A 15,200-nucleotide genomic window follows, 5' to 3' on the forward strand; every position below is an offset into this window, starting at 1 on the left:
AAGGGGCAGGGTGACTATTTTCCCACTAACATAAGAAAATATAACACAAGGGCATCATCAGGGTCCTTGGTTCCTGAAGTACTCACTGCCCCACATAACACTCTGCTAGGAATTCCTAAGGGGAGTCCATAACCTTGAGGTGGGACTGGGATCCTAATGGGGGGAGAACAAATGTTACCAGCCCTGTACCCTCACTTAGTTTACCTGGGCACCTCCACCAAAGGTGGACCAAAAAAAAAAAAGTTTCTGTCCCAGGTTGGTGAGAACTTCTCCGGTACAATGGATGAACGAATGACTGTTATAACCCTGCTACTGCCAGGGGACCCAAAGCCCTTCTTGGCAAGTGGGACTCACTCATCAATGACCCAGCAGCCTGGCAAGAGGCTGCCAATGATGGTGACTGCAGAGGTGGGCACATTTACCCTCAGCCCACATATACACAGACCATAAAGGACCAGTAAAGGCCTGCTGGCCTGCCAATCTACCCAGCAGGAACGTTGTCCCCATTAACAGGAGAAGGAGGAGGTCCAGCTATGACGTGCTAAAACGGTAGGTTATCAGGTTATCGGCGGAGCCACTTATAGAAATTGAAAAGCACAACACAAACCTTTTTTTTTTCTCCTGTGGAAGAAACAAGAAAAGAAAGAAATTGGTGTGAAAGTCCCTGCTAGGTGATGGTGATATCACCTCCCACCCCTGTAAAGGTGAAAACCAGACTCCACCCACTGAGGAGCTACCCCCACTTCCTGGTTTCAAGCCCCACCAGAGAGCTCTGACAGCATCCAGGAACAAAGAGGAGCATAGGCCCTCCCTTGTCCACCCTCCCTGAACCCTCCCTTGCCTGCCCTTATAAGATGCCCCTGTAGGCACCAGGCCAGGACATCAGCTCCAGAGCCAGTGACAGCACAGACACAGAGTTTTACTAGCCTAACCAGGTATGCCTGGGTAACCTGGGTTGGCCCCATAGTAAGAAAAGGAAGAGAAAATATCATCTATCCTCCAACTGCCCCATACACCTTGAGCCCCGGTGCTGGACCCAGGGGACCACATCATTAGACACAATCTGAGACCTGAGCAGCAAACCTCATCTGGACCTCTACCCACCTGTGTGATCTCAGAGACCAGCAAGGCCATCCTGAAGCCATGACCGATGCAAGATGCACAGGTAAGAAGGAGGTGGGGTGGGGAGGAAGGGAACAAGGACAGGAGAGATGGGGTGAAAAGGAGTGGGGAGGGGACGGGTAGGGCCTGGTCCTCCCTGCCCTGCTCAAAAACCCTCTCACACTTTCAAGGCTTTCCATTCAGGGTACTCCTGTGTGCCGGGGCTGGCTGCCATAGCTGGTTAATGCAGTTAATAGTGGGGGTATTGTGGGGATGGAGATGAGCCCCTTATGCATGCAATGACCTATTTTGGGGTGTACAGAACACAGAACTCTATGCCAGCTTCTCTTCGTGCTACTGAAGTATCTATGGGCACCCAGCCTTGGAAGAGGATGAACAGGGATCTTCTGTAGTCCTTAGGGGATCCTGAGTTTGAACTGAATGAGGTGAGACGTCTCCAGAAGGGCTCAAGGAGAGAGTAAGAGGCCGCCTGTAAGGGACCTCAGCCTCCTGGTCATAAAAAAATAATCCTGGATAGAGGCAGAGGCCCCTCAAGGAGACCCTGTTCTGGGAGCACAGGTAACGCTCAGCCCTGCCCTGTCTCAGCCCTGCCCTCTGACCTAGAAACAAAGACACCGTCTCTCGAGAATCCACGCCTTTCTTCTATGAGCTTGGTCCCCTCAGAGGACTTCCAGGAGAGAACAGCTCCTGGAATCCCAGTGGGAAAAGCCCCAGAGTAGGCCCAGGATCGACCTCTGACCTGTCTACCCTTGGCCACAGAGTCAGAGGGTGACCCTTGGCCCAGCCCCAGGGAATGTCCCACCAGGGGTATAGCTCCCACTCCAAGGAATGATCTCAGATATGGCCCAGCCCCAGGTATTCCCCTCCAGGAACTGTGGAGAATGGAGAGAAAGCATGCCAGGAAAGAGCAAGCAAGAAGACGCGTCCCTAAGCAGCCCAAGGTGCAGAGGAGGGTCTGGAGGCCACACGCGGTTGAAGGGGGTGAAGAAAGGCATCATATAGGAGCTGAATGGCTGTGCAATCAACTCCTGCATGACGCCGTTCCCACCCCCCAACTTCTCACGACACTGGGACCCTCCTCTCCTGAAGAAGCAATGCAAGAAGCACAGACGGCAGGTAGGACAGACTCCCATGGCTAGTGGTTAGAGGAAGAACAGCAAACAGCCAGCCCTAGGGCACCTGCAGCACAGTGGGACTATCTACCCTCCTTGCCCAACCTGACTTCTTCAAAACTCATTTAGAGACTGGAGCCAATCCAGGTGATGAGGAGACGGGAGGGGGGCATGGAGGGAGGAGAGAGGGAAGGAAGGATGACGGTGGTCACAGCAGTGTCCTGCTAAGGTCCATTCTGCTCAGGCACAGCCCTTTGGAGACGAGCATCCAGTGGACTCCTCTGGAGACCTAGAAAGGATTCCTGGGTACCAGCAGGAGCTTATACAGCCCCAGATGGATCCCCAAAAGACAATGTATGGGTTAAAATCTGCTTAGGGGGATGAGGGGACAAAGCAGATACAGCTAACAACAGCTCCCCAGATTCTTTGAGGGTGAGAGAAATGTTCTCAGATTGGCTATAATTACACTCCTCCATGAAGAACTAAAAACACAAACTGCTTTTGCTTGCTTGCCTGTTTGTTTGTTTGTTTGTTTGTTTTTTAAAAAAACAGGATCTGTGTAATCCAGAGTGATCTTGACTTTTCTATCTTCCTGCCTCGGGCTTCCAAGTGTTGCTATGACTGACAGGCCCGTGTCACCACGCCCAGCTTGAATGACACATGTGCATCACCTTACATATGAATATAGTAAAAAAAAAAAAAAATTCCTTCCTGATCTTGTGCTTTCTTGACTACGACACCCACCATCCCAGTTGCCAGCAAACACTTGTTCCATTATGGTTTAGGAGAGCGGGGGTAATCAACAAAAATTTCTGAATAATGATATAAAGGGGTAGTATGTAGAAGAAGAATGGGAGGCCAGAAGACAGGTCAACACATATGGGGAAGGGAGGAAAAGACCTGCGCATGACACGGGAATGATAAAGGGTTAAGGCAGCTTGACGCTGAGGTAAGATGCTGCAGATGTCAGGGGGCTGAGTGAAACGTGTGGAACACAAGCTGCATGACATAAGGGAGGGAAGAGAGTCACCAAGGGACACATGGATGTATGGGGGAGCACATATATATGGCTCATGGGAGGCAGGAGGGTCTCAGGGTGATGTATTTAGAAAAAGGGTTCAGTGGCACAAAGGAGAGATGAAGGATTTGATATCCCAGACAATGAGGGGGGTCTTCATGTCATATGGGAGAGAACAGAGAGCACAGGAGAGTGTCAATAACACAGTGGAGAGATGAAAGGATTTAATATAACAGATGGGATGTGGTCCAAGGCCGTACATGGGGGAGAGAATCCATGAGACAGGAGAGAAAAAATGTAAATGTGATGTGTAGGGGAGGGGCCACGTGATATAAAAAAAAGAGGAGAGGCTCAGTATGACTCTTGTGCTGGAGGGGTCCTATATCACCTGGGAAAGAGAAAGGGCTGCGTGTGGTACATATGAAGAAGTGGCTTTTTGATAGAGGAAACAGGGGCTTGGTAAGACATCTGTAAAGGAAAGTATCTATGACACGTGGGAGAGAAAAGGACTAAATGTGACACACACATATGAGTTAAGTTAACTTTGTGACGTGGAGGACACGAATGTCACAGTGTGGTACATGTAGAGACAGGGCTCCATGTCACACGGTAGGGGATGAACGTCTCAATGTACTGCATGCATTGAGGTGGGACTTCACAACATGAGGAGAGAAGTTCTGTGTGTCACATCTGGAGCACGAGCAGCGTTTGTGGTGACTAAAAGCAGTGAGGGCTATGCGACCCATGGTTTAGAGGTACAAACATGATGGAGGAGCTCAACCAAGCACCAGTCAAGGAGGGGCCTATGGTGAATGGGGAGTGAGTGGGGTGAAAGCATGGGTGTGAGGGGTCCCACGTGACACAGAAGAGGGACTTCTCTTGACTTAATACTAGAAGAATTGTGTGACTGAATGTGACACACACTGAGAAGAAACCCACTGTGGCATGCGTGAGGACCCAGTGAGACAGATGTCAGCACTGCATAGTGAAAGGATGCTCCCTGGAGTTTGACGCCTGAGTGAGGGAAAAGAGAATGATGCACAGGGTGTCACATAGGCAGAAGATGAGCTCTCCACCACCCCACGGTGAAGCTCACTGTGACATCTGAGCGAGCTCAAAGTGGAAGCAGGACACAAATGAGGCTCCAGAGGATGTACACATGAGGCAAAGCTAAGCATGACACAGAAGTGCTGCAAATGACACATGAGTAGAGCTAGGCTAAGCATGACACAGGATCAGGGAGGGCCTCTGCAGGACACAAGCATGAGAGTAGGTTAAAAATGACACATATGAGGAGAGGTGTTGTATGAGAAATATGGGTGGGGCTAGCTAGGCTCACTGTGATACATGTTGGAGAAAGGTACCCTATTAGATACATGGGAGGGGCTGGGCTAAGCCTGATATTTGTTGGGGAGAGGTATTCTCTCTATAGGACACCTGGGTGGGGCTAGATTAAATATGACACTTGTTGGGGACAGGTGCTCTCTCTATAGGACACATGGGTGGGGCTAGGCTAAGCATGACACATGTTGGGGAGAGGTATTCTCTCTATAGGACACCTGGGTGGGGCTAGGCTAAGCATGACACATGTTGGGGAGAGGTGCTCTCTCTATAGGACACATGGGTGGGGCTAGGCTAAGCATGACACATGTTGGGGAGAGGTATTCTCTCTATAGGACACATGGGTGGGGCTAGGCTAAGCATAACACATGTTGGGGAGAGGTGCTCTCTCTATAGGACACCTGGGTGGGGCTAGGCTAAGCATGACACATGTTGGGGAGAGGTGCTCTCTCTATAGGACACCTGGGTGGGGCTAGGCTAAGCATGACACATGTTGGGGAGAGGTGCTCTCTCTATAGGACACATGGGTGGGGCTAGGCTAAATATGACACTTGTTGGGGACAGGTGCTCTCTCTATAGGACACATGGGTGGGGCTAGGCTAAGCATGACACATGTTGGGGAGAGGTATTCTCTCTATAGGACACCTGGGTGGGGCTAGGCTAAGCATGACACATGTTGGGGAGAGGTGCTCTCTCTATAGGACACCTGGGTGGGGCTAGGCTAAGCATGACACATGTTGGGGAGAGGTGCTCTCTCTATAGGACACCTGGGTGGGGCTAGGCTAAATATGACACATGTTGGGGAGAGGTGCTCTCTCTATAGGACACATGGGTGGGGCTAGGCTAAGCATAACACATGTTGGGGAGAGGTGCTCTCTCTATAGGACACATGGGTGGGGCTAGGCTAAGCATGACACATGTTGGGGAGAGGTGCTCTCTCTATAGGACACATGGGTGGGGCTAGGCTAAGCATGACACACGTTGGGGAGAGGTGCTCTCTCTATAGGACACATGGGTGGGGCTAGGCTAAGCATGACACATGCTGGGGAGAGGTGCTCTCTCTATAGGACACCTGGGTGGGGCTAGGCTAAGCATGACACATGTTGGGGAGAGGTGCTCTCTCTATAGGACACCTGGGTGGGGCTAGGCTAAGCATGACACATGTTGGGGAGAGGTATTCTCTCTATAGGACACCTGCGAGGGGCTAGGCTAAGCATGACACATGCTGGAGAGAGGTATTCTCTCTATAGGACACCTGGGTGGGGCTAGGCTAAGCATGACACATGTTGGGGAGAGGTATTCTCTCTATAGGACACATGGGTGGGGCTAGGCTAAGCATGACACATGTTGAGGAATGGTGCTCTACAGGAGACATGGGTGGAGCTAGGCTAAACATGGCCAATCATGGAATTTTCTCTCTAAGACACATGGCTGACAATAGCTTAACTTTAACACATGATGGCAAGAGGAGAGAATTCAGTGTGACACCAGCATAAGATATAAGAAGATATGTTAATACACGAACACAGAGGATCTTGGGAGTGCAGCCTGGTGGGAGGAGTCTATCTGAAAGGAAGTGGACAGGTGTAGTGGGAAGCTTCATATAAAAATATGGAAGAGAAACGTACTTTGACCCAAGAATAGGGGTGGGGCTGAATGTGATACCTAACCTAAGAAGAGACACAGTGTGACTCAGGACCCTTGTGACTCATAGGTGGTAGGAGGGACTCTGTGACATAGGTGTAGAAAGTTTTGACATGTAATGGGGTCTAGATGAGAAACACTGTTGGAAAAGAGATACAGATGTCTTGTGGGAGGGGAAAGAGCTCATAGCTCTGAGTGTCACTGTTAAAAAGGGACTTAGCATGGCACAAAGGAGGAAGGAGGAACTGTGGGACACATGACCAAGGAAAGACTTAAGATGACACAGAGATGATCAGTTTGATACCTAGGTGCCATGGTCCCATGTGATACACAGAACAGGAAAGGCTCTGTGTGTAAAGTGAGCAGGTAAGAGCGGGGTTTTGTGCAACACAGGAGAGCAGCGGGAGGTCCAAGTGTAACACAAAAGTAGAAGAGAGTTTCCTTGTGACACACGGTAAATATAGAGCTACCTGTGGCATATGTGGACAGAAGTGACACATTAGCAGAAAATGGATTTAGTGATACATGGAGGATTGAGTACAGGTCAGTGTGACAGGTGACCAAGGGGAGTCTGTGTGACTCAAGGGAGAGGAAAAGAGTTCAGTATGTCACAGGGGAAGGGTGTGTCATGTGATACAGGTGTGGAGAGACATGAGGAAGCAAGACATCATGTGTCAGGAGAAGGGTGGGGTGGTAGTGGTTAACAGCATGGAGTCTTTTCTGTTTGAGGTACACAGACTGGAGCACAGTATGAGAAATGGGAATATGAGGGGTTCAAAGGGACACAGGGTTAAGGAGCTCTCTCTACAGAACACACAGGAAGGTGGTGCTTCATATGACACATGGATGCAAAAGAGGCTTGGCATGACACGTGTGTGGGTGTGACACCTAGTGGCAGTGGGGGAATTGGTGTGAAACACCAAATGGGGGGGGGGGCAGACTATGCAATTCACACGCATGAGGTCAGCATGACCCATGAACATGGGAGGACCTCAAGATAGCAAGAGGGCTGTGCAACTCAGGAGAGGGAGAGTTCTGTGTGCCTGAAAAAAACAAAGGAGAAGCTCAGGATGACCACTGAGGAGGGTTCAGGGTCACAGGGGAGGGTAAAGGACTTGATGTAGCACAGAAATTGAAAAGCAGCTTCATATAACATTAGAGTCCAAGACACAGTGTAAGTGACAAGAGACTCCAGGTGACGAGGGTGGAGGCAGGATTCAGTATCACTTAGATGTGGGGGCTTTGGAATGATACATCACAGAAGTGGGCGTTTGGTGTGACACACAGGGGCTTGTGTGACACATGAATGAAGGAACTTTGTGTGACACATGTTTCTTGCTGACAGGGAGGTGGGAGAAATTCTGCACATGGCCTGGCAGGTTTGCATTGGCAGCGCAGAGAGGAGGGGCTACCTGTAACATGGGAAAGGGTGGCGTGGGTGAAAGAAAAGGTGTGTGTGCCCTGAATGCAAGGACAGCAAGAGACTGGGGGGGGGGTGACGTGAGATGAGACAGGGCAGAGCTCAGATAAGGGAGGGCTGCATGAGCCTAGGTGGGACACTAAGGAGGGAAGTGGGCTTGGCATGACATTAGTGGACTTAGCCTGAAGAACTGAAACAGATGCTACAGAAGACACAGCTTGTACTGAGCCACTTGCGTGGTCACTGTGGGGAGAGCTTTGTGTGCCCTCTGGATGCAGGAAGATCTCTACAGTCAAGTGGGGAGCAACCTGGGGAGACATGGGGGTAGGAGAGAGACTAAGGGGGTGGCGAAGGAGTTCATCGTGATACCAGGAGAGGAGGTGGGTCCATGTATAGCATGCACAGGTTTGGTGAAGTGCCCGATACTGTGTCTCAGGTGAAGGAAGAAGACACAGTAGCCAGGAGGGTGGTCTGAGAAGAGTGAGAAGCTAAAGAGGTTCAGTTGACACATGAAGGGGGCTTGAATGAGACACAGGGGGATTCAGTGTGCTGAAAGGGTAGGGAGGGATCACTGTGGTAGGAGGAAGCCTGTGACATGTGACCAGCCTAGTATAACACAGAGGTGACAGAGGCTAAATGTGACACAGAGGGTCTGAACATCACACGTGAGAGGCAGAAAGGACTACACATGATCTGTGAGTGCAGAGGCCTGTCAGGCCGACAGAACCTTCCCGTGACTCATGTGGGAGACTTAAGCAGGTGAGAAGGTAAGACACATGGATGTGACATGAGAGGTGGTGGTAGTGGGGGACCCAGGGTGACATCACTGGTCAGGTTTGGTATAACTTGTGAGCTGAGGAGGGGGTTCTCCTTTATAAGCATCTAGAGACTGATGTCCCCAGAGAAACTAGTGTCCTGGGTTGAAGGGAGGCCCCAAGGCATCACCATATCCAAGCCTATTCCAGTTCTGAATCTAAGAAAACATTCAAGGGAACATCCTGCAATGTATACAGATTCCCCCCCAACAGTTCATTTCTGAGAAACCTGGAACAGCCCTGAGGACCACCACAGTACCCCAATGTCAAGTACAAGTACATGCCAAACCTTAAGGGAACCTTTAAGTCCCATGACCCACCCTCCCAAGAAAACCAAAAGGTTTCTCAGACCTGGGAACTTCCAACATAGATGTTTAACAGCATATGATCAAGGAAAAATTGATTAATAACAAGAGAGAGAGAGAGAGAGAGAGAGAGAGAGAGAGAGAGAGAGAGAGATCCCATCACCACCAACCCCCCAGGAGCGTAAAGTGCACAGAAAATTAGCCCAGGGACCAATCCCCAACCAAGCAGACACCTAGGGGTGCTGACCCAGAGACTTGGGTGCAGGTTATAAGTAAACAAGGCTGCTAGTGGACAGGAATCTGGGAGCGAGCCATCTGGGATGGTTTTAGCTCTAATGGACTGAGGACTTGGTACCACTTCTGGGACAGGCCACCCATAGGGTACAAAGAAAGCATCTAAGGCCTCTCCTTGCAGATTCTTTTGGCAATACTGGGCCAGAGGCTTCATCTACACCCCCTTCCTACATCCATGTCCTGAGCAGCCGTGACACAGGCTCTCTTGCCATCCAGCAGCTTGCATGTGTCTCCCCGAGGTGTGGACTCTCAAGGGCAATGTCCATCTACACGATGCCTGGCACAGGGCCTGGCACACAGTAGACCTTCACCGAATGTGCAAACAATGAATGAAAGCCTACCATGTACAAGGCCCTGGCGGCCAGAATGAGCCCAGAAGCGAGGATGATGGAGGTGAAGAAGGTGATGGACTGGCCAGAGGTGAGATGCTGTGCCCAAGAAGATGACAGAAGCCAGGTAGAGGTGATGAAAGTCATGATGATGACGTCCGTGGTGACAGACATGCATGAGATGGACCCACCCAGAACAGAACAGGACAGAACAAAACAGGAGGAAAAAGCCAAGACCCAAGGCTAAGCCTGGAAAGGCCACTCCCTCTCTCTGAAGAGCAGTATGGGTCACCTGTCTAGCATGATCCCCCACCTTGACCATTCAACATGACAGATCATTATCCTAGCATGATGTTCGGAGAATTTCTGAGCCTGGGCGACCTACCAGATAGGTACAGCAGATGTCTTGAAAAAAGGCCCCATATTCAGATTCTGTTTACAGATACCCATATAGAATTCTGGAGAGCCATCTCTCCTCTCCAAGTCCATCTTAAAAATCACACTTATCATTGTGTTGCGGAAGCGTGAGTATACACTGTAGCCTTCTCTCTCCTACAGCAGGTTCTGGGGATTGAACTCAGGTCTTCAGGCTTGCACAGCAAACCTTTTAACCTGCTGAAACTTCTCGTTGATGTCACAAATCTCATTTACTTTTCTTTAAATTTTTCCAATTTTTAAAAAGGCCACCAAACTTCCATGGCAAGTTGGAAGGTTAACAAGCAATAAAGTGGCCTCCAGATTATTGTCCAATAGATTTGTGACTGGTTTGCCAGAACTTTCCAGCTATGCCTGAGTTTGTCTACGTCAATCCTCACTGGTAGACCACCCAGCAAAGTGCTTTCTCAGAAAAACTCCGATGGCATCAGTGACCTTCAGTTCAAATTATGGTGGTCAGAGTCATCAGGCAAACAAATGTGTTGCTCATGGTTTCTGAATCTCTTTGCCTGCACAGTGAAGTGTTCAGGGCACTTACCTGGAAGCCAGTGGATGATGTCATTTCTTGGTGGTCCCTCAGGGCAAGGGTGCAGGTGTCTCTCTCGAAGCTGGGGTGCAGCGGTGTAATCTGGAAAGCTCATCCAGTCTGGGGGTACCCAGGCCAGCACCAAAGGGTGGCAGGTACCCCAGGGAGTGGCTGGGGAGGTTGGTCTAAGGAGGTAGACCAATTCTTGCCCAGCCAGCTATCCCAGAAACTGGAGAGTGGGGTGCGGGGCTGGGGTCTGGGGAACTGATTAGACCCCCAAACAAGGGGGCAGGAGCTGGAGGGTAGAAAGGTTGTCCCATTCAACATAGGAAAGAAAAGCCCATATAGGGAAGAGAAGGGGCTGTTGGCAGCTGATGGGGGAGGGGGAGTACCCCATTCATGCATGCAGTTAGGGTCTGTCTCAGTCATGTGGCCAGGAAAAAGGAGGAGTTGGGGAATGGGAACACAAAGGTGGTAGGGTCTGACCACCAACTCTTAACCCAGTAGTGGCAGTAGCCACACAGATTGGGCAAATCGAGGAAGTTGGGTGCAGGACAATGGGGCAAAAGTGTATGTAGAGTCCACACCTGGGGCATCTGGGGTTCAGGAGAGATTGACTGAATCTCTTCTTGCTCCCAAGCTCTTACCATTATCCATCACAACCACATTCACACACACCATACAAACACATACTTAGGCAGGCACATAAGCTAACATGCACACACACACCACACACACACCACACACTTTCACAACTCACACAGACTAGGGCTCTTGCATGATAAGACTTCTGATGGGAGTCTAGTGGCCCCCTGAACCCTAACAGATGGACCAGTGGACATGGGGGCTTATTTATGCCCTGCCAATCAGGCACAACCCATTGTTGTGGCCGCCCATAGAACTGGGTAAAGGGGTGGTAGGGATAGCCTCCATCTTAGGCTCCCAAGAAATAGCAAAACCCTCTAGAAGAGGTACTTTTTATAAGCTACATGAGGACAGGGCTGTGTGAGCCATGAAGCCCTGCTTTTTGGAGGGTTCATGCCCTCTCAGAGCCCAGTGGCTGCCTATGATACACACACACACACACACACACACACACACACACACACACACACCTTCACTCATACTTCATACCATCAGCCAACACCATGCAAACAATAAAGTGCTTTGTAAAGTGCAGGTATATAGACAATGATCTGGAATACCACCAACGCCTCCCCCCTCCCACCAGCCCCCCTTCCATGTCCAGCCCCCCTCCCACCAACCTTTCTGACTATTTCCTACCTAGTGGACCCACCTTACTACCTAGCCACCCTCCAGAATGTCACCTGTACACAGACCCTATACACAGTAGATGTTAATACCTGCCAGGTTGAACTAATCTAATATCAAATTCCAATCCCCTTGCCCAATATGATTTGGGTTTGGGTCGAGAGAGAGTGTCAGCTGTGAAACTTGTTAGTGTCTGGGACACTAACACTAGCCGGTGATCCTAAGTACTTTCTCCATAGGGAAATCAGGGGCCTCCTCTTTTTTTTAATCCAACCTGTCTTCTGCTGACTGTCCTCTCCATCCACCTGACCACTAATAGTTCCAGACTCGTTAAGGGGATTTTTAGACGTCTATATCAGACTTCATCATCACCAAATAGGGCACTGTCTGAGAGAGATGGGGTGTGGAATCCAGAGCTGGGTCCAACGTGTCCTGTGAGAATGGGAGGAGGGTCAGTTAGCAGCATCTACTATGAAAATAGGCATGTGGAAACTGACGAGTGTTGGGGGGAATGTGGTGGGGGTGGGGGAGCTCCTCACTGCCTGCCTGCACACCCTGGCACACTCCGGCTCAGCCTCCCTAATGGCAGCTGCCAGAAGACAAGAGGAAAATTATAGTCATCTGGAGAAAACTGTGGCCCAAGCATCACCAAGCCACGAGCCCTCCACGCTGAGCTGGGAGGATCAGGGAAGCTCGGACCCAACTCAGCTCATCCTAAGAAGGACAAAGACTTATGATTTTCCTCTCCAGAGTCATTATCCACCTCCCTGCCTCTGGGCTCTTTTGTCCAGTGGCTATCATTCAAGAAGCTAACCATCCCTTGGAGTTAATCGTCCTGACCACACCATTTGACTCTGAATGCTATGGGATGTAGAATCAGAAGGATGGAGAGGACACAGACAGGTGACCCTGCAGCACCCTGGAAAAGAACAAACTGAGTAATGAGAAACTGAGGCTGGAGGGAGGGGAGTCAGGGAGCAACTGGGCCAGGGCAAATATCGAGGGGTATCTTGACAGGGAGAAAGAGTACTACTCTGTTATACATTTCTCTCCAACCCTCTCCCCCTCATTTGGTGGGGGGTCAGAACTGGTGATAGAACTCAGACCCTCACACATGCTAGGCAAACTTCCCATCACTAAAGCTACACCCCAGCTATCGCCTCTACCTCAAGTCCGAAGCTGTGACTGATGATCTTGAAGTCTATGCTGTGCTGGACCCTGCCACATTCTGCTGGAGTCCTGTGCGTGCAGCTGAGAAGTGATGTCTCTGAAGATGTGCGCATTCTTCATCTCACCAGTAGGCTTCACCAGTCTTTTGTTGGGCCTCAAAGTCTGTTGTAGAGATGTCTAGGAACTCAGCAATCACCAGTTCTTGGAAATCCTCTAAAATATCTTGGCCAGATGAGAGAAGGGATGAGATGAGACAGTCCTCGACGATGGTCTTGCTCTTTTGTTCCATTCCGGGTTGAAAATTCCAGTTATTCATCAAAGAAGTTCTTCTGTACACAGTCCAAATTCAACTGAATGTCCAGGCAATGTCATCAAAATGATGGCACCATCGGAGTGTTTCTTGGGAACTCTTGCTAGCTGCTTCCTTTCCTCCACAGTCCAGCTAAATAAAGAGTCACTCTGGGAGATGGAACCATGTCACAACAGAATAACTAATGAGATCAAGTCCTCAGAAGCCCCCAGTATATAGGCTGTACAGTTGGCTGGTCCAGAATGACATTCAAGGCTCTCTCCTTGAAGTGGTTGCATTCTTTGTCACAGACTAAAGCCCTCTATGATGCTCTTACAGTTTCTGAATAAGTCACTATTTTTTTTTCTTATTTCTTTAATTTTCATCTCTCAAGCTCGGTGAATAGTATGGGGTCAACCATGTCCCAAGAGGGCAAAAGATGCTACCAAGAAGCACAGAACAAGCTTTCACCTCCAAACATAGCCCCATCTGGTATGTCAGTGTCCATGCCTCCAATTATTTGGAGGGTCTCCTTTGTGGCTGCTTCAGTCTTAATAGTTATCACAACGGTCTTGACCTGTCCCTAGCCTCAAATTCAGTGAAGTTCTTCTATTGCTGGAAGGAGGCAGCACTTTCTTACTAGCCCCGAAGCTGCAGCTTGACACCAGGTTTGTGAGTGGGCGGTTAGCACCCTTGCACTGGGAGAGGAGCTAAGCCGCAGAAGCTAGGTTGGGTTACATTTAAGCCAACTTGACATTCCTGTGGAGTCAAGGCTCGTTGGTGTATGTCCAGCCATGAGCCCAGCACAAGTAAAAAGCATAAAATGGTGCTTTGATGTTAGCATTACATTCTGTTGGGCAGGTATCATTGAAAGTTCCTTCATGGATCTGCAATCCATGACATCAGATGTCATGTTCTTATAACACTTAGTACCACTACCAGGAGTCTCTTTTCCACATGTCTTCTGAAAACTTGGAACTCTCTCTCTCATGTTAGAGTCACTGAATACCACGGGCCAAAGAAAAGCACTGCCATTTTTCCCCTCCAGTCTCAGGTCAAATTTTGGATATACTCAGCCCTGTCCCAGGAAAGTCCGTAGTCTCTATTTTTTTTTTTTTTTTTAAATCAATTCCAGATATCTGAGTTGTCAAAAATTGGAGTTTGGCTTTTAGCTCTAGAACACCAAAGAGGTCACTTCTGGACAGATCATCCAAATTAAAACATCACAAAGGTCTCTCTTTCTGAATATTTGAACTGCATCCGAGGCTAAAAATGGGAACTCCACTCTAGAAAAAACATCAGTCTCTCTTGCTGAACCTATCTGAAATTCACTATCTTCAGGACAATATTGAAACAAAATTCTAGATCTAGAAAATGAAGTAAAGTCTGTACTTCTAAACATCTGAGCTTTACGGAAAATGGCCTGGACTCTTGGCATTAGCACTTGGAAAAAAAATCCGTATTTCTGGACCTCTGATCATAACTGGAGACTTGTAGAATGCAGACTTGTAGAACACTAAAGAGGTCTCTTTCTAGGTGTTTAACCTAGAACTGGGATTCTAGCTCAAGAATGTTAAGGAGGACCCTCTTTCAAGACTTCTGTGCTTCTGGCATCTGTCCATCAACAAATAAAAGTACAGTCTTTGTTCTAGAGCATCATAAAGTCCCTTCTTTCTGGATAACTGGACATCAAAGATTAAAGGTAGAGCCAGGCTTCTGAATAGAGTGGAGGTCCCCTTTCTGGACATCTGGACATCAAAGGGTGGAGATGGATTCCTGGTTCTAGTACATTGTGGATGTTCTTCTTTATGGACAGCTGAATATCATCAATGACTAGAGATAATCCTAGTTCTATAACATCATTGACAATGCTCTTTTCTGGACACCTAAGCTTCACTGGAGACATGGAAGCATAAAAGCCTGGAAGTAAAGTCTTTGTCCTAGGAATTATGGAAGACCCTCTTTCTGGAGATCTGGACACCACCAAAGGCTAGAGGTGGAGTTCTGGTTCGAGAACATCATGGAAGACCCCCGCTTGATGAACATCTGAGCTTTACCAAAGGCTGGAGGTAGAGTCTTAGGCCTGGGATATCAGAGAGGCCCATTTT

This window comes from Arvicanthis niloticus, chromosome 23 (assembly GCF_011762505.2).
Source record: "Arvicanthis niloticus isolate mArvNil1 chromosome 23, mArvNil1.pat.X, whole genome shotgun sequence".
Classification (NCBI taxonomy): domain Eukaryota; kingdom Metazoa; phylum Chordata; class Mammalia; order Rodentia; family Muridae; genus Arvicanthis; species Arvicanthis niloticus.